Consider the following 27,885-nt stretch of genomic DNA (forward strand, 5'->3'; position numbering starts at 1 on the left):
GAAAATCTCCTATTAGGAACTTCCATTTTTCAATATTCTAAAAGATGGGCATCTTGAAATTACCTAGGTAACTAGCGGCAAGTACAGTTCTGACATCGTTGTGTCTGAATTCTGAAAGCAGAGGCTGGGCTGGCCAGGGAGAAACAATGGTCATTTGTGAAGGAGAGGATGCTGGGAGCTCTGTGTCTCTGTAACAGGTGGCAAAACCATGTTCACCTATAAGGCTTCAAACCTTTGTTTAGTGAAATGAAGTGTTAGCAAACCCAGAGAGAGTTTTTAAGAGCTTATGCATCCATCAGAACCAGAGCCACAGAGTGGGAAGAGAACCACAAGACATTTCCACAAATACCTGTGGCTTTGTGTAAGTATGAATGAATAACAAGGCAATCTGTTCTTTTACTCTAAAATTGTTTTCCACTTTGAAAGAAAATCTGATTGACTTATGATGGCTACACAAATTTGTGACTGATTTATTAGACTTCTCCAATGCATCATTTCTCAAAACAACTGAGTACCAGTTAAGAGGAGGAAACAGTTGTATTTCCGCCTGGCAAATAATGTTGGTCATACTGCATGCAGGCACACTGGCTTTCTAGATATGCCCTTGAACATTCAGCGTCTAATGTGGTCTTTATCTTAGCAAAAGGGCAGCAATCCGTCCATAGTCTTAACACTACATGGGGCTTATACATTCTTAAAAGAGGTTGGCCTCCTTAGAAGAGGGAGGGAAAGCTTTTCAGTCTTGTCAGAGAAAACATTTTAACAGATTGGATTGGATTTCAAATAGAAACACAAGAAAACTGCTTGACCTACAATAGCAGAATTTTGCCTGATTCATAAAAATTCCTGTCTATCTAAAATCATTTTACTTTTCAAATCTTTCTTTTTTCTTTTTCAAGATTTATTTATTTATTCATAAGAAAGAGAGGCAGAGACACAGTCAGAGGGAGAAGCAGGCTCCCTGCGGGGAGCCCAATGCGGGATTCAAACCCTGAGCCCAAGGCAGACACTCAACTGCTGAGCCACCCGGGCATCCCTACTTTTCAAATCTTTCATATATAAATTTAAAATCCCTCAGGATGGGCAAGGAAAACTAATACTTGCAGAGTGTCTAAAACAGACCAGGCATTTTGTTGGGGACTTTGATACATTTTCATTTCATTTCCACCAGAGCCCTGGGAGACCAGTAGTTAGGAGCCCTAGGGACCACTTTATTACACCACTTCTGGTTGAATCAAAGATAAGGCATTCATTTCAGTTCATTCATTTTCAAAGTCTCTGTTCCCAAAAGAAGTAGAATTAAGGCATAGAAATTCTTTTTTCAGAGAATACGACTTTATCATTGATAATCCATTTGTATCTCGAGTGATCCTCAAACTAATATTGTAAAATTGTATCCAAAAAGGAGAACTGAACAGTTTTTCTAGTAAAAATCCAAGTTCTTGGGACACCTGGGTGGCTCAGTGGCTGAGCTCTGAGCTCTGCTCTGCCTTTGGCCCAGGTCGTGATCCTGGAGACCCGAGACCAAGTCCCACATTGGGCTCCCTGCATAGAGCCTGCTTCTCCCTCTGCCTGTGTCTCTGCCTCTCTGTGTGTCTCTCATGAATAAATAAATAAAATCTTTTTTTAAAAATCCAAGTTCTTGTGTATCATCTTGAAGTTATAACTTCAATAACAGGTAAAACAAAATAGATACAGTCAAAATAAACTTTAACATACAATTGGGGAGCTTTAAACTATTCTGACAAGCTTGGGTCCTATTTTTAAAATGAATTTTCCCATATAAGAGTATCATTTGAGCAAGTATTCTCTTATCAGAATCCAACATTACAACTGCGAATTATGTAAACATTTTGCAGTCATCTTTTCTGTTAAACATATGGTTTTGACTTTGGAAGAATGGGATGAAAGCAGACTCTAGTAGGTTTGTGAAAATGATCACCAAATCCCTGAAGTACTTGCGCTCATACTTGGTCTCTTAGGTCATTTTTATATAAGTGTATAAACATATGGGTGAGTACCCTAGCAACAACTGAGACCAGGCCAGCAGAAAGTCATCCAACAGCATTCCACAGCCCTTACTCTTCCCACAGCATGGGGAGCTAGCAACATTGCTCTTCTCTTTCTTAAATGCGGACACAATGAGATTATTTCTAATGTAAATCTAATTCAATGTATGGGAGGGGAGGAAAACACTAAATATAAACTCTGGTTTTCATGGGATTTGATTCTTCTACAGTTATAAGAGCAGAACTGATGATGGATATTTCTGAATTGTCAAAATTGGAAAAAGCTGTATCACTAAGGGAAAAGAAACATGGGACATCTACCAACTGATGAGTTGATTGGTAGATTTAGTTGATCTCTGCTGAAGCACTAAATGACAGCTTTAACGTATCTTTGTGAGATATTTGTGTTGATTGAGAATGCTGGAAAGCTCAAATCCTCTCAAGATTCACAAATTGTAGTATTTTAGGCATTTTATGCCTTGAGATAACAGGAAGATATTCGGGAAAAGGCAGTCCTGCATCCCATACAGTAGCCCACCAGTGAGCCTTCAGTTGACTGACTCCACTGATAATTCTCACTAGAAAAAGTTAAATCATTGAGATGCCTCGGTGGCTCAGTCAGTTAAGTTGTCTGACTCCAAGTTTCAGCTCAGGTCTTGATCTCAGGGTCAAGAGTTCAAGCCCTGTGTAAAAAACAAACAAAAAACATTTCACTGTTCAGCATGTTATTCCATCTATATGAAAGTTTCCATGGAAGATATATTTGGACATGATCTTCATATTTAATTACAAATTGCTACTTCAGGAACGCCTGGGTGGCTCGGTTGAGCATCTGCCTTTGGTTCAGATCATGATCCTGGGATCCTGGGATCAAGTCCCACATCAGGCTCCCCCCAGGGAGCCTGCTTCTCTCTCTGCCTGTGTCTCTTTCCCTCTCTGTGTGTGTGTTTCATGAATAAATAAATAAAATCTTTTTTTAAAAATGCTACTTCAATAAAACTTATGTCTAAACATCCAGGCCAGGAGTAAAATGTTTCAAATGAAACTGAAGTGGAATTTCTTCTATGTGTGTGGAATGATGCTAAATTTCATCATAGACTATAGACATGATATCCTTTTTTTTTCTTTTTTTTTTTTTCATTTTTTTTTTTTTTTTTTATTTTTTTAATTTATTTATGATAGGCACACAGTGAGAGAGAGAGAGGCAGAGACACAGGCAGAGGGAGAAGCAGGCTCCATGCACCGGGAGCCCGATGTGGGATTCGATCCCGGGTCTCCAGGATCGCGCCCTGGGTCAAAGGCAGGCGCCAAACCGCTGCGCCACCCAGGGATCCCTAGACATGATATCCTGATCACACTTTACTAACTGCACTTTTGGTATGTGCTCAGTTCCACCATCAAGGCTTCATTCATTAATATTTCCTGAGTGCCCACCCTCTGGCAGGCACTGACTGGCCTAATTACCAAGACTACAGCAGTAAAGTGACAGAAAGACCCTTATTCTCAAGGGTCTTACATTCTTATTATGAAAAATGAGGATTTACTATATTTTGGTTGAGCGTAGGACGTTATAAATAGGAAGGAAAGTTATAGGAAAGTCACCACTTAAATTTAGATGCATTAAAAAAAAAAACTAAATATTTCCTGCTGGTTGGAAAGCTATGACTTTGAATGACTCAAAATGGCACCAACAACAGGTTGCTTTTCTGTAGTAGCACAGAATTCTACAGAGAAACAGTAGGTATCTCATTAGTCACTTATTTATTAAACATTGTGGGGCAGCCCGGGTGGCTCAGCGGTTTAGCGCCGCCTTCAGCCCAGGGCGTGATCCTGGAGACCTGGGATCGAATCCCACGTCGGGCTCCCGGTGCATGGAGCCTGCTTCTCCCTCTGCTTGTGTCTCTGCCTCTCTCTCTCTCTCTCTATCTCTCTCTCTCTCACATGAATAAATAAATAAAATTAAAAAAAAAACATTGTGATGGTTAATTAGATGTGTTAACTTGGCTAGGCCACAGTACCCAGATATCTGCTCAAACATTACAGATGTTGCTATGAAGGTGATTTGCTTGTTTTTTAAAGGTGAGATTTAATATTTAAATCAGTAGACTGAGTAAGGTAGCTTACTCTCCAAAATGTGGGTGGGCCTTGTTCAATCAGGTGAAGGCCTCACTAGAACAAGGACCAAGGTCCCCTAGAGAGGAGGGAGTTTTATCAGCAAACTCCCTTCAAACTCAAACTGCAGCATTAACTCTATCCAGGGTCTCCAGAATATCAGTCTTACAGATTTTGGACTTGCCAGCCTCCACAGTCACCAATTTCTTAAATCTTTCTCTTTCTGTCTCTGTTGATCGCTGTCTCTCTCTCCATATATCCTATTGGTTCTGTTTAATAGGAGCACTTATATCACATTCAGAGATGTTGAACTACTGTGCAAGCCAGATTTCAAGCCATACATATAAACAAGAAGGAGCAAAACTTGTGGGCCTTGCCCATTTAGGAAGCATGTTCACATATACATTAAATTTTCATACAGGTTTATTATCACCAATTTACAAAGAAGGAATCAGAGGCTCAGAGAATTTAAATGACTTGTACAGGTTCATACAGTTAGTAAATAAGAAAGCCAGGAAAATGTTTAAACATAAATTTGAGGGGATCCCTGGGTGGCTCAGTGGTTTAGCACCTGCCTTTGGCCTAGGGTGTGATCTTGGAGTCCCAGGTTCGAGTCCCACATCAGGCTCCCTGCATGGAGCCTGCTTCTCCCTCTGCCTATGTCTCTGCCTGTGTCTCTGTCTCTCTCTGTGTCTCTCATGAATAAATAAATAAAATCTTTAAAAAAACCCATAAATTTGAAATCTAATACATTTTAACCTTCTATCATAATTGAAAACTTCCAAAATAAAAAAATACCAAGAAGAATGTAGTATGATCTACCCATTAACGAGTTTAGCAATAAATATTCAACACCTTTGCTTCATTTTTGCTGAAAGGTTTTCTATTAGAAACATGTCATTTCATCTTTAAATACTTAGAATGTTCCTCTGAACAATAAGGACATTTTCCTGCATAACTATAGTAGTATTAGCAACAAACCAAATTAGCAGTGATTCCTCTCTCATCAGCAAATAGCCAGCCAATATTCAAATTTCCCCAATTGCACTAAAATTGTCTTTGACAGGTGATTTATTCAAACCAATTCCAATTGAGATTACATCCTCCATTTGGTTGTTTAAAAAAATTTAAAATTTTGGGCACCTGGGCTTTGGCTCAGGTCATGATCTCAGGGTCCTGGAATCAAGCCCCACACATTGGGCTCCCTGCTCATTGGGGGGTCTGCTTCCCACCCCACCCCCTACTGCTCCCCCTGGTCTCACTCACTCTCTCTATCAAATAAATAAAAATAATTCTTTAAAAAAATTAAAATTTTCTTTTCATCAGTACTTCTCTGCTGCTTTTAATCTCGACACTAACTTGTTGAAGCGTCCTGTTTCATCTCCCACTTTCTAGAATTCTCCGTTTTCTCCAGATGCCGTTTCACTTGCTCTTCTGTCTCTTGTATTTCCAGTAACTTGGAAGTTAGATGGTTAAAACTTGATTATGTTCAGGTTAAATACGTTCTCGTTCTACTATATCACCCGGATTACTCTGTACAGAAATTTTACCCATGATAATTATCCATCCAGCTTTGTCAGTGACTTTTTCATTTCGGGAAGTTAAGAAACCAGGACATACCTTGCCAATGAGGACTTTGGGGGTGCTAGAGTAGGCTTCGTGCCTCTATAGATTCACATCAAGGGTGCTTACCACCTCTTGGTGCATTATCGCCAAGGCTGGACAACCTATTGACTAAGTTGAAGACTACTCCTGTCCTAGTCAGTTTATTTAATAAAAGAGAATTGAGAGTGCTATTAATTTGCCAGAAAAGGAAACTGGAGTCCTTTCTCCAAACATTCATGGTGGTCTACACAGTAGCAAGCTCTAGTTTTGGCCTGGTCCCTTCAGTGGCCAACAGCTGCTTGGGGTAAAGAAGCATCTGTGGCAAGTGTGTGGTGTGGACCCTATAGAGGGATTCAACTTGTCACCTGGCTTATTATAACTATTTTCCAATCAGCTGAGTTGACCATGTTTACAAAAGAACTTACTGAAAAGATATAATTTCTGCAACTTAAGGATTAGCCTTTCATATGTTCCTTCTTTGTTCCTCTACAAATATTTTTTTTCCTGTGGAGGTAAGTTGTCATTTTACTTCTAAAGATGGGGTCAGTATGAGTTGGAAGATATCCATTCCATGCTTAATTCAAGAGACTTTTTGTTTTTATTTCAAATATGGGGTGGGGGTGGGCACCTAAGCAGATAGAATATGTCACAGGAGAGAAAATGTTTAGGTTCTTCTTAAAAACAGTTGCAAATTCCTTTTGACAATGATTGCTCAAAAGCATCAGATTTGAGGGAGCTTGGCTGAATTCAGTAAATAGTTGAGCTCGTGCTACCATGTGTAAGGCACCTTGTTAGGGCCTTAATGGAGACTGCAAAAAGGACTTCAATTTTGTAAGAATGTCAAGCTGATCCATTGCACAAAGCAAGAATGAAGACAGAATAAGCCAATGTGTGTGTCATCCCTGGCACCACCTGTGGCATGGCGTGTCCTAGTGCATGAGGCTCTTTGAAGTGGCATCATGTGCATGGGGTCTTGTAGCTGAGCAAGCTGTTTCCAGCCACTTCCATTACTTTGTGTTTCATCTGGCTCTCAAAACAGCTGAAATTTGGAAAGTCACTCTGAGGAAGGCCGCACTCACCAGACAGCCAGGCATAGAATAAGCTAAGCCCCCCAGAAGTGGTTCTCGTGGGATGGCTTGTCATCAGGAGACAAAGAGGTCCCACAGATCCAGAGTCCCCAGGAGTTCCAGGCACGTGTCCCCAACAACAGGAAGATGGGTTAGCATGATCGCTATTTTACAGAAGAAACAAAGTCCTTTTTATGAGCTCTGTACCTGGCAGATGAGGAGCTTTCATTAATGATATTCAAACTAAGTGAGTAAAGGTAAGGTCACACAGCTAAAAGGTGGCAGAAATAAAGTGAGGTCCCAGCTATTCTTTCAACCTTACATTTCAAATGTCCTGTGTTTATTAATCTGGGCAGATCGGTAGGCAGCTTTTTTATTTAAACAGCAAATAGCCCAGCCCCATTCCATGATTTATAGGACTCCAAGGGAAGGCCTTTAATTAAAAGCAAGACAAGCAATGTTGGGGGCCTTCCAGGGATTTTTTTTCTCCTCTCTTGACTTAAGAACATAGCCCATAGAGGATTGATTTAAGTCAGGCACTGTGTGTCTTGTACTTGAAGCTTTACCAATATCGTTGCTCGTGCATGTCATAAAAATGGAGAGTTTGAAAAAAAAAAAAATGGAGAGTTTGACAAAACTATATCCTCGATGTCACCATGCACTTCCAAGGATATAGATGCTTTTTCAGAATTGTAATTCATGTTTTTTCATTGCTATCTTTTTAATCTACTTTGCATTCTTAGTGTTTTGCTGTAAACACAGCTGCCAGGTAGGGAAAGAAAAGAAGCTGGTCATGTGACCCCGATCCACCCCTATAGCCTGTCTTCAGCCTGTCCTGCCCTGGGGTCTTCTCAACTGGGTCTTTAGGGATTGAAAACACAGGCCTTGGCTTTATTGCCCCCTTTTCTTTCAATACAAAGGTGTCTTCTATGGAAATAATCGTACATTCTCACCCATGAAATTTTGAAAATCTCAAGGTGCATCCCTTTGATTTTTTAAACTTTTTCATGGCTCTGTAATAGATGTTCTGTTTAAGAAGAGGAAATTTGAACATTTGAAAGAAGCAATCGTTATTTAATGCACATTTGTGAGATTAGTACAAGCTTTCACCACAAGCTTTGTGTATGTCAGTGGCCCTCAAAGCATGGCCTGTAGATCAGCAGCATCAGGACATGAGGCAGAAATATGAATTCTCAGGCCCATCCCAGACCTACTAAATCAGGATGGACGCCAGCAATCTGTGCTTTGGAAAACCTCCAGAGGTATTCCTAAACAAACTACAGTTTGAGAACCACTGTTACAAGGCTTATGCAATGCGCTCAGTGTGGAGGCCGAGAAAAATCAAGGCCATCCCACCTCAAGTTTAGCATTAGCACAAGTACAGCCATCTTAGGCCCCTGTGAATAAGAGCTGAACTTTATGGGAAAAACTGCAGAATGTCCTCAATGTGTGTCTCGTACTTGAAGCTTTACCAATAGGCAGGTAATCCCATATCAGAAAGACAACAGAGCCCACACCCATGGTAGAAAGTCTCATCTTAGAATAAGAACAGAGCTCAATGCCCTTGAAAGCCCCACATCAGAATGTAAACAGAACTTAGAGAAATTCTTCCATCCCTTCTGAAAATCCCCTAGACCAGCCTATAAAAAACCCAGCTGTAACCCACTTAGGTCCAAGTCCCTGCTCTGCTGTGTCGGGCACACTTGGACCCAAGCTCGAGCTTGCTAATAAATCCTCGTGTGTTTGCATCGGTGTCGGCTCCTCGGTGGTTTCTCGGATTCGCAATCTTGGGCACAACACTCAGCAGACAGCTAAACTTCCTAACCCAAGAGGGTCGACTGAATTCATGGTCAACTAAAGCATGTCGATTACATAATTTTCTCAATCTGATACTTGCTGGAATCCATTACATCCTTAAAGAAACATGATCTCTTTAGTCAACAAATACAATTTAAATACATATGCTATAAAAATTATTCACATCCTTGTGCAAATCCTGTGGACTGAAGCAGCGTAATAGCATAGTTTGTGGCACAGTGGCCAGCAGGCAGGGCTGGACACAGAAACACAAGGCCACAAGCAGCAGCTTGTACCTGTTGGTTGTGTGGTCAGATCTACAGACAAAGTCCAGGTATGCACCCTTTTTTGTTTTGTTTTGTTTAAGATTTTATTTATTCATGAGAGACCCAGAGAGGCAGAGACATAGGCAGAGAGAGAAGCAGACTCCATGTGGGGAGCCCGATGTGGGACTGGATACCAGGACCCCTGGGACCACGACCTGAGCCAAAGGCAGACACTCAACCACTGAGCCACCCAGGTACCCCCTATGGACTCTTCACTATAGGCTGGGACTATGGGTCAGTGGCTGTAGAATGTGCTCACACAGAATCCGTGCTTCTTGCTAACCTAGGTTCCGTAGGGGGCACATCTGTGAACAGGCAAAGAACTGAGGCCCTCGGCACCTCATTAGGTGTCTTTAAATTAGCTTCCATGGGAAGAGCCAAGATGTCCACGGACAGATGAATGGTTTAAAAAGATGTGGTATATACATCGACGTGGATGGAACTGGAGGGTATTAGGCTGAGCAAAATAAGTCAATCAGAGAAAGACAATTATATGATCTCACTTATATGTGGAATTTAAGAAACAAAACACGATCATAGGGGAAGAGAGGAAAAAATAAAACAAGATGAAATCAGAGAGAGAGCCAAACCATACGAGACTATTAACTATAGGAAACAAACTGAGGGTCACTGGAGGGGAGGTGGGTGAGGTGGTGGGGTAACTGGGTGATGGGCATTAAGGAGGGCACATGATGTGATGATGCAACTGATGAATCACTGAACTCTGCCTCTGAAATTAATGACATACCGTACGTTGGCTAATTGAATTTAAATTAAAGAAATTTAAAAAGTTAGCTTCCATGGAAATGTTATTGTAAAATAAAAGTGTAGAAATCACACAAAAATAGTGTATGCATAAATGGGTCCGTGTATACTAAATACAGATTGAAAATCAGAAAAGACAATTGTCTAAAATTCAAAATTATGTGGTCCCTTTTTTCTTCCATGTTGCCTATGTACCTACTTTATAATGTTTAAACCTACTTAAAATAAAGTACCCACTTTAAATAATAAATAAGTACCTACTTTAAGCCTCCTGAGTCAGAAGGCCTGGGTTTCGCCCTCACTGGGCCACAAACTATCCACACGGCCTCACCTAGGTCTCTACTCATCAAAGTTCAGTCTCATCACCTGTAATTTGGAACTAACACCTGTTCTTTGATCTCGCAACTGATTAACAACTGAAATAATTTATAAAGGTGTTATAAGCTACAAAATGAAAGAAAAAAGGCCTACTTGATAGGGCCCTTGGCAGTTCTGCACTCAGGCCAGTGTATTTATAAAATGTCCTTTGTAGGCTGTGCCCAGTAGTAGCTAATGAGGAAGCAAAGAGCAGCAAACACCAGCCCCTGTAACCCCCTGTGACCTGGGCAGCATGGTGACACCAGTGACACCATTATTGGGAAGGTGGCAGGAATGAAAACAAATGAATATGAAAACCAAATATTTATTCGTAGGTCTGATTGAAATCAAAATGTGGCTCTTGGTGTCTTTCTCAGTGGCCTTAGTGGCCTTTCTTGTTCTCATCCTACTTGCTCATCAGATTCTGGGCTTGGAGTCCTCACTGACCTTTCTCTCTGTTCAGAAATGTGACTCTGAGAAACTGCATCACTTTGGTATAACTACAGCTCTCTGTTGCTCTCCAAGCTTGTAATCTTCTCAGGGGGAACCTGAGAAGTTGGTATTTTCAGTGTTTTGTTCGTTGGGAGAGGCAGCAAGATGTGGTACTGGCTTATGCAACTAGGCAATGCTCTCCTGGGAGGGTGACCAATACCAGCTGTGCTCTAGGACGTGGATAGCACAGCGACAAGACCAGAGGCAGGCCATACTCGGTCTCTCAGATTAACTTTCCTCCTCTGTAAAATGGGGGCAATCACAGTCCTTGCCTCATCGATGGCTGTTTGAGGTATAATTGCTTGGATTTTCAGGAGAGTCCCATGAGAAGGCTACAGGCCACAGTGTCCAATACTAGGCTCACTGGTCTCCAGAGACTATGTTTGAGCTGACCTAGGACATGCTCACAGAAGGTGAGGAGCTACAGGCAAGATTCTGGGTGCCAATAAATAGATAGGAATGGACCAGGTCACTTCATCTTTGGTGCATGAAGGTCATAAATGTCACCGCCTACAAATGGCTCAGGCAAGCCATGGAGGGGAGACCAGAGCAAACTGATTCCTGTGGGTGACCAGCATTCACAAAGGAGCACTCTGTTGGAACACTGCTGCAGGTGCTGCCCATAGAGCATGCCTCACTTAGGACCTCTGACCCAGTACTGTGTCCAGCCTCTTCAGAGTCATCCTGACTGTTCCCAGAGCACCCTCTGCCATCTCCCATCAAAGCACTCAACACATTTCATTCCGACTGTTTTACTCTTTATTGTCCCTGGACTGTGGGCTCCTTGAACATGCTTTTCTTACAGAACCCTGTCCTGTTCTTACAGAACACTGAAGCATATGGAAGGCACTGAGTAAATATTTTTCTGAGTGAATGAATAAGACTTATGTAGTAGGCTGAGTTCTTGGACATCTGCCTCCATCAGAAGCAGGATCTCCTGAGAATAAATTGAGATGAAAGGGAAGCTTTATTTGTCCATCAGCATCTCCAGTGAGCACTGGTGCTATTTGACAAGAAAAATGACGCTAAGTCTTGCCCTAGAAGGATAAGTGGTGTCCTAACCGTGCTGGTCTGGATTGGCGTAGGATGTTTCAGAGTCTGAGTCCAGAGGCTGCACAGACCTGAGATACAGCATCCTTAGGAGCTGACTTGCAAAGCCATGGAGACTAGCCATCTGGAGAGTCATCCATCCAGAGAGGTAAGTAGGGGAAGAAGACTCCAGCTATAAGCTGAAGGAATGAAAACCAGGGAAGCCGAGTAGCAGAGAAGCTTCAAGCAGAGCTTGGGAGACTGGCTTCTTCCATGTGATGGCATCCATACAGCCTTGAGGCCAGGACTGCTCCTTAACTGTGCTGATGGCATATAACCATTACACACTAGCAGCTGTTAGGTGCCCCACACGCTTTTTCAGTTGGATCAACTATCAGCGTCTCTAACCATCACTAAGATGGCCTGCATTTGAATACAGGACTATGGGTAATAAGAAACGACCTGTCTGACATGTCTAACCATGTAAATAGTTGATGAGGTCCCTTTTACTCACAGCACCCCAGTTGCATTCCAAAAATTGATCTCAATATCTTCCTCATTTCTAGAATTATGAAAAAAGTCAAGCAGTACCGTGACATACACCACAGACATGGTCAGGCGTATTAGCTCTCACTTTTTCATATCTCATCCAGTTCTGGACTTACCTCCCTCTCCCCTTGATACAATCAAGGTCCACTTGGACTTGACACGTGCCCAGTTCTTCACCTTAGGACTTCCTTCAAAGCTCTGGTGTGTATCCCCCACCTCCCACCCCAAGATTCCTAATCCTGGACCATGTAAAGTAGTGTATTTGTCCCAGCTTGGCTCCCAATTGTGGACCCTGGTCCACTGACTAGTGGGGACATCAGATCTTTCAAAGAAATGCCTTTTTCTATTATATCCTCCTGGTGCACTAGGAAAATGCTTTATCTGCAAAGTCAAAGCATCTTGATCAATGTTCTTTTCCCCATTTACTTCTCAGGAAAACCTCATCCTCACCCTGCCCGTTGTAGTCAAATAAGCATGTATAACACAGAAATATCTAAAATATAAAATGATTTTTTATTGTGATACAATATATGTAACCTAAAATATACCATTTTAAGTATACAATTCATTGGGATTAAGTAGATTCACATTGTTGTGCAACCATCAAACTAAAACTCTCTACCCATGAAATGCTTACTCCCCATTCCCTGCTCCCCCTCAAGCCCTGGCAACCTGCATTCTATTTTCTGCCTCACATAAGTAGAATCATACAGCAGCTGTCCTTTGTGACTGGTTTATTTCACTTAAAATAATGTCCTCAAGTTTCATCATGTTGTAGCATGTGTCAGAATGTACTTTTTAAGGCTGAATAATATTTCATTGTGTATGGAGGATATGTGTGCATGCGTACGTGTGTGTGTTTACCACATTTTGTTTGTTCATTTATCCATCAGCAGACACTTGGGTTGCTTTTACTTTTTGGCTAATGTGAATAATGCTACCATGAATATAGTTGTACAAATATCTGTTTGAGTCCCAGCTTTCATTTCTTCATACCCAGAATTGCTGGATCATATGCTAATTCGATGTTGAATTTCTCAAGGAACCACCATACTGTTTTCCATAGCAGCTGCACCATTGTATGTTCTTGCCAGAAATGCATGAAGGTTCTAGTTTCTCCACATCCTTGCCAATGCTTGTTATTTTTTCTTTTTCTTTTTTTAAATAATAGCCATTCTAATGGGTATGGAGTGATACATCATGTAGTTTTGACTTGTATTTTCCTAATAATTGTGATAATGGCACCCTTTTGTGTACTTATTGGCCATTTGTATCTTTTTGGGGAAAATATCCAAGTCCTTTGCCCACAAAATATATAAATAATTTTTACTGGAATTCAGGGTAACTCATTTCTTATAATTCTTTAATATATATAAAAATACTTTCATCTTATTACAGGCCAGTGTCCCTTGTCAACCCATATTGATTTGGGACACATTGAGGAAAAATATAAAAAATATAAAGAAACCATAGGCAAGTTGAACTTACTCATTACCTACATTTGAGCAGTGCACTGAATAGTTTTCATGGCAAAACACCAAACAACCAAATCTTAAAAACCATATCCAGCCAAAGCTGGGAGAGCTCCAAATTCACTCTAAGCTGAAGCAGAAGCTAAATGTCATCATCACAGATTAAACCTCTGAAGTATTAAAATAAGTGGTATGTTATCAAAAATTTAATTAGGATTATAATTTGACCCTTAAATATTTTAGTAACCAATATTTTAAAGTTTGACGTTATGCTGAAGGAACAAAATTTATCAATGCTGTCATCTGTGAGATCACATTTGCAGGTGCTTTGCCACACATTCACGTGACTAAACTGTCACCAGCACATTGAACAAATGGCATTAATCTTTTATGAATGACAGAACATAATTGGGTTTTCAGGACTGACTTTTATCAAAGGAACTGTGCACCTAGGAAAATCTCAAAAATATCCTTTATCTTCAGTTACCAAAAAATAGTTGACAGACCACAGTAAACATCTGGCAAGCTTCATATTTTTTTAAAGATTTATTTATCTGAGAGAGAGAAAGCACATGTGGGAGGGGCAGAGGGAGAGAGAAGTATAAGCAGACTCCACCCCCACCCCCCCACTGAGTGCGCAGAGCCCCGGGGAGGCTCGATCTCACAACACTGGGATCAGGACCCGAGCCAAATCCAAGAGTCAGGTGCTTAACCAACTGTGCCCCCCAGGTACCCCAGCAAGCTTTATATTTTAATGTTTAGTTTCTATTGGCTCAAATCTATAAAGAATGGTTTTCTTCTAAGTGGTCTTACAGCATCTATTTTTAAGTTTATTCGAAGGAACAAAATGTATTTGAGATACCTAGCTTTTCTCTAATTTTCTTTTTTTCTTAAGATTTTATTTATTTTAGAGAGAGAAAGAGAGAGCACACATGTGGGCTGGGGGACAGGCAGAAAGGGAAAGAGGATGTGTCAAGCAGACTCCTGGATGACCTTGGAGCCCATCACAGGGCTCAATCTCAGGACCCTGAGATCATGACATGAGCTGAAACCAAGTCAGTCACTCAAAATGACTGAGCCACTCAGGTGCCCCTCTAATATTTCTTTTCTTCCTACTATTGACACACTTCACTGTACCTATTTGGATTAAAGATAGCTTGTCGTGGATTTATTGTATGCTGTTTTGGAATTACTTTTCTTTGCGGAATTGAGATGGCCAAGTTGACATTATGATTTTAATACCACTCTCATGAGATATAAAGAATTTTCAAATAGAACTTTTTTTAACAAGCCTCTTGGCCTAAAGAGAATATTTGTAACCTAAATCAAATGCAGTTGTTACAGATTATTTTGATTAGTGATAGAATTGCAAGGACAACAAACAATTCTGAAAAGATTGGAATCATGATATAATCACTATCTATCCTATTACCTTATGTTAGTAATTAAACTTTTTTTTAAGATTTGGCTTATTTATTTGATAGAGAGAGAGCACAAACAGGGGGAGCAGCAGGCAGAGTGAGAGAAGCAGGCTTCCCGCTGAGCAGAGAGCCTGACGTGGGGTTGTTCAATCATGTATCATGACCTGAGCCCAAGGCAGACACTTAACCGACTGAGCCTCCAGGCGCCTCAGTAATTAAATTTTTATGAGATTTTTTGGCTCCAAAAATATATAATGTTCTTTCTAAAATTAACTATCTAAAACACTCTCATTTAAAGATTTCACAATATTCATGAATATTGCAGCATTTACTCTGGCAATTATAAATTTATGGAGCACTTTTCATTGGCGGAATTTCAACACAGGAAGTACGTAAGGAGATTTTCCTCCAAGTTATATTTAGAATGCTTAATTATATTTGAGAGGGTATCTTCAGATAATAACAAGTCCAGGCCACGGTTATTGCCATTAGTATCACTGTCACACTGATCAGATGCTTGGGAATCTGTGCATATACTTGATCACTGAGAAGCAGTATCTCAGGGATTCTCGAAAAGTTGCTCCGGAAGCACTGGGCCGTTTAGCCTTCCAGAGGCTGAAAGCAAAGTCAAAGTTAAATAGCAGAGTTGGGCTGAGCCCCAAGGCTGTAGTCGAATGCCATTGCATCCCTGAGTTATGCATTATTTATCTCTAAAACAGCTGAAAGATAGAAATGAGAGCTCTGTGAGCGTGGGGATCCCAGGCCTAAGTGCCATTAAATTTGGGGGGCTGTCATTTCCATTTTCTGAAGAGCAATGATAGTTAAAAAAGAAAGCAATCAGAGGCAAAGTTTATTGGAACTCAGCTAGATCTACTAACGTTACTCCTTACCTCAGTAATTTCAGATGCTCATAGTGGGTGACTATTTAATAGACTCTCTGTTGAGTTTACTTACTGAGTTCTCACCGTGTGGCAGCCGCTCTAAGCACCTCACGGGTACTCACCCATCCAGGCCTCACAGTGATCCATGAAAAAGGCACTTCTATCTTATAAAAAAGTTTGCCTTTTCACAAACTTGGGAACCAAATAGAAAGAGGTGAAGCAATTGCTCAAGATCCACAGACATGGAGCTGCAGAGCAGGATCTAAGCTGGAGCCCTGCTGACACCCCCACGCCCCGGGGGTGGGGGTGTGCGAGTCCTGCAAACATGAAGGGATCCCACGAGGAGTGTAAGATGCCCTGTTCTCTCCAGGCCCAGGCCTGGGGACTTTGACCCGCGCTTAACGCCCAAGGGGCAAGCAGGTGCAGGGAGAGTCTGAGCATCCAACAGGGCAGCTGAGGGACACAGGGCTAAAGACAGCAGGGAAGGGAAGAAATGAGAAGTAAAAGAGAACAGATAGAGGAATAAAACCAAGGAGGTGTGATGGTTTCTTTAATTAGCCTGGAGAAAAGAAAAGTTTACCTTGCTCATGGAAGAACAGGTTGAAAAGACAAAATAGTTACTAAATAATCAAATTGAGTTAAGGATACATTTTCTTTATAAAACATCCAAACAGAAAAAAAAAAAAAAAAACCCAAATCGTAACATAAAGCATGAAAAATTATTAGGGAGTTCACACATCTATCTGCAGCCTTCACTCAGGTTAAGAAATGGAACGTTTCCCACACCCAGAAGCCCTGCTCAAATCCTTTTAATTTTATCCACTCATCCCCCCCAGACCCCTCCCCATTATCTCTAAACTGACTTCTAGAGCGATGGCTGCCCCCTGTGTGCTTGTCACCAGCTGCTCCTCCACCTTCTCTGGACACCAGCTGGTCCAGGATAACCTCAGAGCAGAGGATCTTATTGTGGAAGTGACTGCCGATGATGCCATGAGGTTTTATCCCTGGACCATTGATAGTAAATACTATTCAGCAGGTACCAATCTATGTGTGGTGCCAAACAAATTTCTAATCACTGCAGAAGTCATGGAGTCTGTCCAAGCATTTGTGGTTTACTTTGACAGCACACAAAAATCTGGTCTTGATAGTGTTTCTTCATGGCTTCTGCTGGCAGAAGCATGGTTACCTGTAGTCATGATCTTGGTCTGTGACAGAGTGTGTGGAAATGGTGTAAACCGGCAAAAAGCTCAAGAATGGTGTATCAAACATGGCTTTGAATTGGTAGCACTCAGTCCAGACGAGTTGCCTGAGGAGGAGGATGACCTCCCAGAATCTACAGGCATAAAGAGAATCGTTCAAGCCTTGAATGCATACGTGTGGTCCAATGTAGCGATGAAGAATGACAGGAACCAAGGCTTTAGCCCTCTTAGCTCATTGGCTGGAGCAAACCATAGCACTGGGTCAGCAGAGACGTATCATTCAGAGCAGCCCCATTTGCCAGCACCTGCTAGGACTGAACCCCTCTTGGAGCATCGGGGTGGTGCATCTAACACAACAGACGCTCAGGCTGATAGCATCGTGGATCCCATGTTAGATCTGGATATTCAAGAATTAGCCAGGCTTACTACTGGTGGAGGAGATTTGGAGAATTTTGAAAGACTCTTCACAAAGTTAAAGGAAATGAAAGACAAGGGTGCGATGCTCCCTCATGAGCAAAGAAAGCTGCATGCAGGAAAGGTGGCCGAAGCCTTCTGGGTGGCAGTTGGGGGAGACAGAGATGAAATTGAAGGTCTTTCATCTGATGAACACTAAATGATTCATGCTAGGGTCTGACTGCCTGAGATACTTCCCTGCTCCACCCAGTTCTATTTTGCTGAACTTCCCATCATCATGTTGGCCACCTGACTTAGTTCTGGGGCCCCCTTACTTTTAGTTTTTAGTAGGGGATAGTAGGGCTTTTCTCCCTTGGTATATTTTAAGAGAGTGAGGAGTACAAGGACAACAAGGAGTGAGAGTTTTTCAAATACATCTTTTCCAGGAATAGGAGTGAAATGAGGCTCAGCGGCCTGTGTGATTTGCCCAAGTTGAAAGAGAAGGCCACCACACCATTCCAGGTCTGCCTTTTATGTAATGTCTTCTGCAGTTACACTCGATTACTGCAGATCAGGAGCTGGTGCTACCTTTCCTCGGGCTTCTGGATTTTCTGCTTTCAGGGAGCTTGCTGCTCTGAGCTTCGGTGCTTTCGATTGCAGAAAGGGAGCAGCTGCTGATAGGATTTGTGCTGTAGTCGAGGTGGGGCCAGAGTCAGTGGACCTCAGGTTAGTCTCCAGCTGAAAAATGCCTCTGGACATTTCATCTGAAATAGAGGGTCTCAGCTCACACTAGAAGCTGTTGAGAAACAAGTATGAATTTTTTGACGATGATAGAGGAGGCAAAGGTGTCCTCCTCTGCTATAGAGATAAAACAAACCCATCTACCTTGCTGGATTGCTGTTGTGGGGGCACAGGTAGGGATTTTTGTTTAAGAGAGAGAAGGGAACTTCAGGAATTCCCTGTTCTGGGCCATTGAAGCAGCATGTGATCGGAACCGGAGGCTTTTGCATTAGTCGCACCAAGAAGAAACTGTTCTTCCTTAGAACTCTTGAGATGTCAGAGCTTTGCCATCACACTTTATACCCTCAAAACAGGGCAGTTTTCCCCCTCTTTGTCTCTGAGAGCCAAACAGATCACTGCCAAAACAGCCATACTGCAGTGTGGGTGAGCCAGGAAAGGATGTGAAGGGCTAGGCAGTGAAGCTCTGAGGACCTATGCTACTTCCAGGGCTGGGGGGACGAGGCAGGGGCAGCCTGAGGGGAACTGATTGCCAGAGGGAACGTTTCCAAAGGAAGGGAGGAAAGAGAGCAAATAAAAATCCCTATTTCTGTGTTTGTAGATACTTGGTAATGCATGCCATTAACCTTCACCGTGGTGGTCACTGCCCCGGTTCTAGACTGGTGCCCCATGGCTCTAGACTGACTGGATGGTGCTGGCTAAGAACTAATCCTGGCCTACCATGGACTGTGAACTCCTTCGATTACCAGCAGAACCAAGTTTCAGATGCCGCTCTGTGCACCGCCTTCTAAGCACTTCAGAAAGAATGGCTGGAAGACTGGAATGTCTCAGGTTCTGGACCAGGGCAGCCACCAGGAGGGAAGGTTTCAGTGATTGGAGCACTCAGGAAGAGCCATCATCACAGGCAACTTTAGCAGTTACCTTGCTTGGTGACTCTTTTTTTCCCTCTTCCTTTTCTTTTTTCCCCTCTTTTAACTATTGTGAAGGTCTTTGAGACGGTAGTTGAACACCATCCCATCATTGTTTCTTTGAGGTGACATTAGCTATTTATTAAGAATATAAGGGAAGTTGGCTCTGGGATTGCAAAATGAAAGGCAGAATGTTCTTCTCAAAACATGAAGGGTTCCAAAAAATCATCAGGTCACATGGTTAGGAAAGACAGACTAGAAAAAGCTGTGAGTGTGATTTTTTGTGGATTGAACAAAGCCAGGTGATTAAAATATGATTTATTTATAAAGTAAAAAAAATAAATAAACTGACTTCAAACACCAAAGACTAGTTTTGCCTGTTTTTAAATCTTAAACAGATGGAATCATATGGAATGTATGCTTCATTCTCTGGCTTCTATCAATGTTACATCTGTGTGAGTCACTCATTTTACAATAGATGACACTTGCTCATTCATTTTTGTTGCTGTATAGTATTTTCATGATATGAATATACCACAACTTTGCCTATCCATCCTGAATGCTGATGGACACTTAGATATTTTCTAAATTGGGAATTTTTACAAATAATGGTGTACATAATGTGTACATATCTTTTGGAGTGAAATTGCTGGATCATAGGTTCTGTGTGTGTTTGGCATTAGTAAATATTGCGAACTATTTTCTAAAGTGGTTGAACCAAATCTCCAAGAATATTGTATGAAAGTTGTGTCACTATGTGGTGGAATAATGGTACCCCTGTAAAGGTATCCATTGTCCTACTTCCCAGAACCTGTGAATATATTACTTTACATAGCAGAAGGGACTTTACAGTTATGATTAAACTAAGGATCTTGACAGAGAGGGATTACTCTGGATTATACAGGTGGGCCCAATGTTATCGCATGAGTCCTATAATGTGGAAGAGAGGGAAAGAAAGTCAGAGGAGATGTGACCATGGAGGGGATGGTCATAGACAGGTAATGCTGCTGGCTATGAAGATGAAGGAAGAACACACGAGCCAAGAAATATGGAGGTCTCTAGAAACTAGAAGAAGCAAGGAAACGAATTTCCCTGTAAATCCTCTGGAAAAGAAAACGGCCCTGCTAAAGCATTGATATATCCCAGTGAGACTTGTGTCAGACTTCAGACTTCAGACCCACAGAACTGTAAGAGAATACATTTGAGTTGCTTTAAGTCCCTAAATTTGTGATAGTTTGTTATATCATCAACAATAAAATAAGAGACTCCACATCCTCAACAATATTTGGTATTTCAAGCTCTCCGCTATTCTGGTAGGTGTATTATAGTATCTCATCATAGTTTTAATTTATATTTCCTTGATGAAAAATTATAGTAAGCACCTTTGCATATGTTTCTTAGCCATGTGGATATGCTCTTTATGATGTCCCTGTCTATTGCCCGTTTTCCTATTGACTGTCCTTTTCTTATTGATTTGTGTAGTTCTTTGTATATCTTTGTATTTATATTATCTTCCACTTTATAGCATGTGTTTTCCCTCTCCTAATAGTGTCTTAGGATGACAGAACTTCTAAGATAGTCCAATTTATGGACTATTATCTACGGCCAATTTATGCATGGCCAGTGTTATGTCTGTTTAAGAAGTCAACCCTTACCCCAAGGTCAAGATATTCTTCAAGAAGATATTTTGAAGCTTTATTGTTTTGCATTTCATATTTGTATCACAACCCCTCTGGAATTGATTTTTATGTATGGAGTGAGGTAGGGATCAAGTTTCTTTTTTTTTTTCCCCTCACATGACACTCCAGTTGACCTAGCTTTCCATTACAACTCTACAGTGTCTTTCTCTTACTACTTTAGATTGCTGCTGCTGTTATCAGGCAATTCATACACGTGTGAGTCTGTCTTCTGGACTCTTTATTGGTGTATTTGTTATGTCCAATCCATTACCACACACTCTTAATTTTTGTAGCTTTAATATATATCTGGACATTCAGTAAAGGATATTCATCTCATTTGTTCATTGTCCTTCAAAATTATTGGCTATTTTTGTCTTGGCCTTTTGCATTTCCACATAGACATTTCTTTTTTTTTTTAATCTTTTTTTAAGACTTTATTTATTTATGTATTCATGAGAGACACACACAGAGAGAGGCAGAGACACAGGCAGAGGGAGAAGCAGGCTCCATGCAGGGAGCCTGATGTGGGACTCGATCCCAGGACTCCAGGATCATGCCCTGGGCTGAAGGCAGCGCTAAACTGCTGAGCCACCCGGGCTGCCCTCCACATAGACATTTCAAATCAGACTGTGAATACACACACACACACACACACACACACACACAAATTGCTCAGATTTTTATTGAGAATGAATCGAATCTGATGCAATTGACATCTTTACAAAATTGAGTTTTCTAATCCATGGCCTTGATGTAGCCTTACATTTTACTTAAGAATTTAATAAATTTTGCTCAATAATGTCTTTCTAGTTCTCTATGTAATGGTCCTGCATATCTTTCATTAGATTTATTTCTAGGATTTGACTTTTTTTTTAAGATTTTATTTATTTATTTGAAAGAGAAAGAGCATGCATAAGAGAGAAAGAGAGAGAGAGAGAGAGAGAGAACAAGCAGAAGGAGAAGCAGGCACTCCTCAGAGTAGGGAGCCCAACATGGGTCTTGATCCCAGGACCCCAAGATCATGACCGAAGCCGAAAGCAGACACTTAACTGACTGAGCCACCTAGGTGCCTCTAGGATTTGACTTTTTAAATGATATTATAAATGGTATTATATTATAAATGGTATTATATTTTTAGATCTATGTACAATTATTGAATACTGACATATAGAATTGACATTGTGTCTAGTGACTTTACTAAACTTACTTCTTAATAATTTATTTGTGTATTCTTGTATTTTCTGCAGATACAATCAGACCATTTATGAATAATGACAGCTTTACTTTGGAAGAGGCACACTTTATGTAGGAGAATGTGGAGAAATTGGAACCCCTATACATTACTGATAGGAATATAAAATGGTGTGGCTGCCTTGGACAACAGTTGGCAATTCCTCAAAATGCTAAAGATATAGTTACCATGGGATCCAGCAATCTCAATACTAGGTATATAACCAAGTGAACAGAAAGCATGAATCTATACAAAAACTTGCATGTAAATGTGTATAGTGGCATTATTCACAATAGCCAAAAAATAGAAAGCACCCAAATGTCTACAACTAATGAGTGGATAAATAAAATGTTTACCTACATAATAAGGTATTATTCATCCATAAAAAGGAATGAAATACTGATAGATGCAACTTGAAAATATTATGCTGAGTGAAAGAAGCCAGTCACAAAAGGCCACATATTTTATGAACCCATTTATATAGTACATCCAGAACAGGCAAATCCATCCAGGCAGAGATTAGTGATTTTCTAGGCCCAAGGTTTGTGGGGGTGGTAATGGGGAGTGACTATTGAGTACGTTTCTTTTGAGGATGATGAAGTATTCTCAAACTAGATGTGATGATGGTGGTACAACTCTATGAAATAGTTTCAAAACCATTGAACTGTACACTTTAAATGGATCACTTCTATAGAATATGATTTATATCTCAATAAAAGTATTAAAATTTTTTTATGTGGGACCTTGAAAGCTTAAAAAAAGGAGCTAAACATAAACTAATGTTTTGTAGTATAATAGGTGAATTGGGAGATTTTTGGCAATTCTTATTTTTTCTTTATACTGTTTTGGATTTTTATACATGTATTTTTTAAAAACATTTGTGTATTTTAGAGAGAGTGTGTGTGTGGGTGGGGGAGAGAGAGAATCCCAAGCAGGCTCCATGCCCAGCGCAGAGCCTAACACAGAGCTTGATCCTGTGACCCCAAGAACACAACTGGAACCGAAACCAAGAGTTGGATGCACAACCAATTGAGCCACCCAGGCACCCCTATACATTATTTTTATAACTGGAAAAATAAAAAAGAATATATGTCACAAAGAGGTAGAATTTCTCCCTCCTCAACTCCCCCCAGTAGCAACAACAATAAAAACAAACAAACAAACAAAAACACTAGGAACATAGTTTGAAGGAGCAAAGAATTGGCATCTGAGTTCAAGATTGTCTTAACCCAGGATAACTTGGCTTGAAACAAGTGTTAGGTGGTGGTAAATGACAGCTAATGAAGCAAAGGGCATTTGGTGGAAAGACTATTTATATATACTTATAGTCTTTATATATATGTGTGTGTATATATACACATATATATATATTTAATTGAAGTAACTGGCATACAATATTGTATCAGTTTCAGGTGTGCAACACAGTGATGAGACACTTGTACACACTGCAAACTGTTTGCCACACTAAGTCTAGTTACTGAAAAGATGCTATTAAGGCACATGTTTGGGATTTTCACGGAATTAGTACAAGCAAAATATTAGAAAGATAGTTTTTGCATTCTTGGCCAGAGTGAACTGAAAAAGACTGGTTAGAAAGTTGCTAGTGTGGTTTGAAGTGGTAAATACTCTGGTCAGGATGCTTTGTGAGAAAAGAGTTGAAAAGGTGATCTTAAATGTTTCAGTGGTTAAATCAGCAGGGAATAGTGAAGGCCTAGTTGGCAAGAGCTTACACGTAAAAGGACAGAGGCTCTCCCGATGCCAGAGAAATTGGCTGAGGAACAGTTTTGATGGAAAAGTCGTGAACATGATGATATACGAATGCTATTAGAATGAGGATTCCAATGTTTGAATTTCAATTCCCCTACTTGTGATCTGACTTCTGACAAATTATTTAACCTCTTTGAGCTTTGGTTTTCCTTATTTTAAAAATGGTAATATAAGGGGCGCCTGGGGGGTCCATCATTTAAGTGGTGTCCACCTTCAGCTCAGGGGGCTGGGGGCTCCGGGGGGGCCTGGGATAGAGCCCCTTGTCCCCGCCCTGCTGAGCAGGGAGCCAGTTTCTCCCTCTGCCCTTTCCCTCCCCCCGCTAACCTCTGCCCCTACTAAGCTCCTCTCCCCCCTTCAAATAAATAAATAAAATATTTTTAAAGAAATGGTAATACCAGTATCTACTTCACAGTTGTTTTACGGGTTAAAGCAGGAAGTACATAAAAGCATTCAGCAGGATACCTCACACATATAACTAAAAAATATAGTTGCCAAATGCACTATATTACCATTGAGGGGAATGAGGTGGCGGGTACACAGGACCTCCTTGCACGTTTTTTTTTTTTTTTTTTTTTTTGCAATTTCCTATAAGTCTGTAATTATTTCAAATTAAACAGTTTTAAAATGTATTAGCTATCTTGTGTACGAATTGTATTGCGTCGTCGTGTTAATTCTTTTTAAAATGTTTTATTTTTTCATCAAGTGAAGTAAAGACCAGGAACACAAGCAATTGGTTACAAAGAGTTACCCAGAAGTGAAATGAGAATGGAAGCAATTTCTTCTGAACCAGAGAGCCACCATAGAACCACAAGGCAACATTCCTGTGAAGTGACCTTGGAATCAATGTATGAGGGGCACCTGGGTGCCTCAGTGGTTGAGCATCTGCCTTTGGCTCAGGTTGTGATCCCGGAGTCCTGGGATCGAGTCCCACATCAGTCCCGCTCCCCTCCCTGCAGAGAGCCTGTTTCCACCTCTGCCTATGTCTCTGCCTCTCTGTGTCTCTCATGAATAAAAATAAAATCTTAAAAAAAAAAAAAAGACTCAAGGTATGGTTTATTCGCTGAGTTTATCTGGGTTTCAATATGCGGTTTACCTATGGTATTTTCCTGGTTCATCCTGACTCATCCATCCAGATTTAGAATAATAAACATTTCCTCAGCACATACTCTTGTGGGGTAGGCTCTTGAACATTGCTTTGAACTGCAGCTAACATTTTCTGCATTTTAAGAGAAAGGCACACATTAATACTGCTATTTTAATACACTTCTTGCTTGCCATTCTCACATCTTAGTATTTACAATAAAGTTAAACCTTGTGAAACAAATTGTACAGGATGCTGTACCTCGGCTGGAATAACTGTATCTCCGTGGAAAATCCTTTTGGCTCTACTAATGTGGAGAACAGGAGAGCACTTCACATAGTGGATAAGAAAGAGGGTTTATTTTCTTTTATACTGGGTTTACAATGGTGGTTCTAACAGGATGCTCTATTCTGTTCAGAACAAGCCTGTGCTAAAACTTGCAGTGGTGGCTGACCACAGGACAGAGCTTATGTTCTGCTGCATTCCACGGGCAACCTTCAACTCTTAGAAGTAGAGAAAGAATGGCCTGAATAGGGCTGACTCAGATGGGGCTCAGTTCTGCAGCTACTTTCTCTGCCATTCTGTCTTTCTTTTCTCAGATGGTCTGACAAAATGGATGTTTAGCTGATGTGAGTAAAAAGAGATCCAATGTCGTTGAAAAACAACCAAACTATGAAAGACCTGGGAAAGGCTAAGATTTCACATTTTGGAATGTCGCCTTGACATAGAACTTAAAGGGACCTGGAAGAGGCAAGGGAACAAAAAGATAAGAAATATTTTACACAAATATTTACCTTTTTACAATTTACCAAAATAGGTAATGGAGGCTTTCAGTAAGAGATTGTAGCCATTAATTAAAAAAGAAAAAAGGAAAAAGAGAAAATGTTGTTTTTACTTGACAATGGCAATCTTTGAGGGACATTTCATCAACCTGGCTCTTAGAAAACAGAGAGATAAATAAAAATGAATTTAAAAATGTGTTTAAAAAGCACTTTCTCATATAAGTATTTCTCCATTTTCAGACTGGTTCATCTTTTATTATTCAAAACAATAACTAAAAGATCTGCCTTTTATATCTTTTCACCTTCAGGAATGAACATTCTGAAGAAAAAAGTAAACAGTTCAATTACCAATACAGGAATTAATAGCATCAAGCAGTGCCAGGTAGGTTTCTTTTTCTGGTAATATTTTCCTCATGATATTTATTGTGTTTGAAGAGCCAAACACATTGATTTCCAAGGCTCCTTGGCAACTAATGGAAGTTTTCACTTGAAAGAGGACTTGTTCTGAAAAATTCAGGCTTTCATAGCCACATACTCAATAATTTTAAAAAATTGACTTGTGGGGTGCTGGCTAGCTCAGTTGGTAGAAGATGTGGCTTTTGATCTCGAGATTGTGAGTTTGAGCCCCGTGTCAGGTGTAGAGATTACTTAAAAAATAAATAAGTGGGGACACCTGGGTGGCTAAGCGGTTGGGCGCCTGCCTTTGGCCCAGGATGTGATCCTGGAGACCAGGGATCAAGTCCCACATCGGCCTCCCTGCATGGAGCCTGCTTCTCCCTCTGCCTATGTCTCTGCCTCTCTCTCTGTGTCTCTCATGAATAAATAATAAGTAAGTAAGTAAGTAAGTAAGTGGGACGCCTGGATGGCTCAGCGGGTAAGCCTGCCTTTGGCCCAGGATGTGGTCCTGGAGACCTGGGATCGAGTTCTACACTGGGCTCCCTGCATGGAACCTGCTTCTCCCTCTCCCTATGTCTCTGCCTCTCTTTCTGTGTGTCTCATGAATAAATAAATACATAAATCTAAAAATATAAATAAGTAAAATCTTTGAGAAAAATTGACCTGTGACATTCCCTCTATTTTACAGATTTCAGTGGCAAAGCAGGTTCAGACTTTACACTTTGTGTGGTGCTTTCACCACTTAACTTCTAGAATCCACAGGCTACATGATAAATGAAATTGGGGTAAGGGCATATAGAAAAATGATGGCTATTCTTTGTTTAAATACCATTTTTCATAAGGAGGGAACAGAGTGAGTTTTATAAGTGCTGGTTTAAAAACCATGTATCTTTACAGAAGGAGTAGAGAAAAGAAATCAAATGTAAAAAACATGTAGTTATGCTGAACTATGAGTAGGGAAACCCTCATCAAAATGGCTAAAAATCATACTGCCTAAAAGGACCTGTAGTAACACGTAAAGCAGGTAGGATAACAAGTGCATAGTTCTTGAAGAACATGTACAAAAATTACATAGACCCTCCTCTTTTGCTGCCTTCCCAGAGAGGGGTGAGAGAAAGTTTACTGAGGCCCAGCTACCAAAGGCAGAGTTCCTTCATCTTTCTGTATCCCAGGCTAGCAATCTGGTACATCATCTCTATTTTACTACCATCACTGAGATTTATAAATCTGACTTCTGGGTAGATTGTCCAGATAGTTTTTGTCATCTTTGTATCTCCAGTGGCTGAAGTAGAGTTGGAAGCCTGTAGATTTTGTGTTATTTGTAGAGCAGCAGTTAGTGCAAAGAGCCAAATCTTCTCCCCCTCTTTTTTTGCTAAAATGGTAGGTGGTCAAGACAAATACCCGCAAGCAGGGCCGAACTCTCATGGACTGAGTCAACTGGGACTGGATTCTGTTAATAGTTTGTGAATTTCCAATTGCCATTAAGGATTTCTGTCATTTTGACGGTTTAGCATCAGCTGAATTCACATAAGGGCATTCTGCAATGGAAAGAAAAAAATATAATGAGTTTGGCCTGTATTCTACTTTTGAGAAAATTAGACACACATCTGGAGTAATAGATTCTATTCTTATTTTTATTGCTTTTGGAAATGTAATACATAATGTATACAATCTGTTCTACCTTCTAATATCTGAGAGGGAAGTTTTTGGAATACCTATGTGGAACCCACTTTATTACACAGCATTATGAATTTCAGAGGATTGATCCGATCCTTAAGTCTGATTTTCAACAGCATTAAATGCCCATACAGTGGGATAAGGTGCCCAAC

At 40.6% G+C, this 27,885-nt stretch overlaps 1 long non-coding RNA gene and 1 pseudogene across 1 annotated transcript; both read left to right on the forward strand.

Annotated features, from left to right (window-relative positions):
- The first annotated feature begins 106 nt into the window (after positions 1–106).
- LOC140634947 (uncharacterized) lies at positions 107–24,800 on the forward strand. Its single transcript, XR_012032277.1, has 3 exons — positions 107–361; positions 22,047–22,245; positions 24,501–24,800. It is a non-coding gene; the product is annotated as an uncharacterized lncRNA (long non-coding RNA).
- LOC140634628 (alpha- and gamma-adaptin-binding protein p34 pseudogene) lies at positions 16,964–17,694 on the forward strand (annotated as a pseudogene).
- Positions 24,801–27,885: the final 3,085 nt, after the last annotated feature.

The sequence above is a fragment of the Canis lupus genome, chromosome 6 (assembly GCF_048164855.1).
Source record: "Canis lupus baileyi chromosome 6, mCanLup2.hap1, whole genome shotgun sequence".
Lineage (NCBI taxonomy): Eukaryota > Metazoa > Chordata > Mammalia > Carnivora > Canidae > Canis > Canis lupus.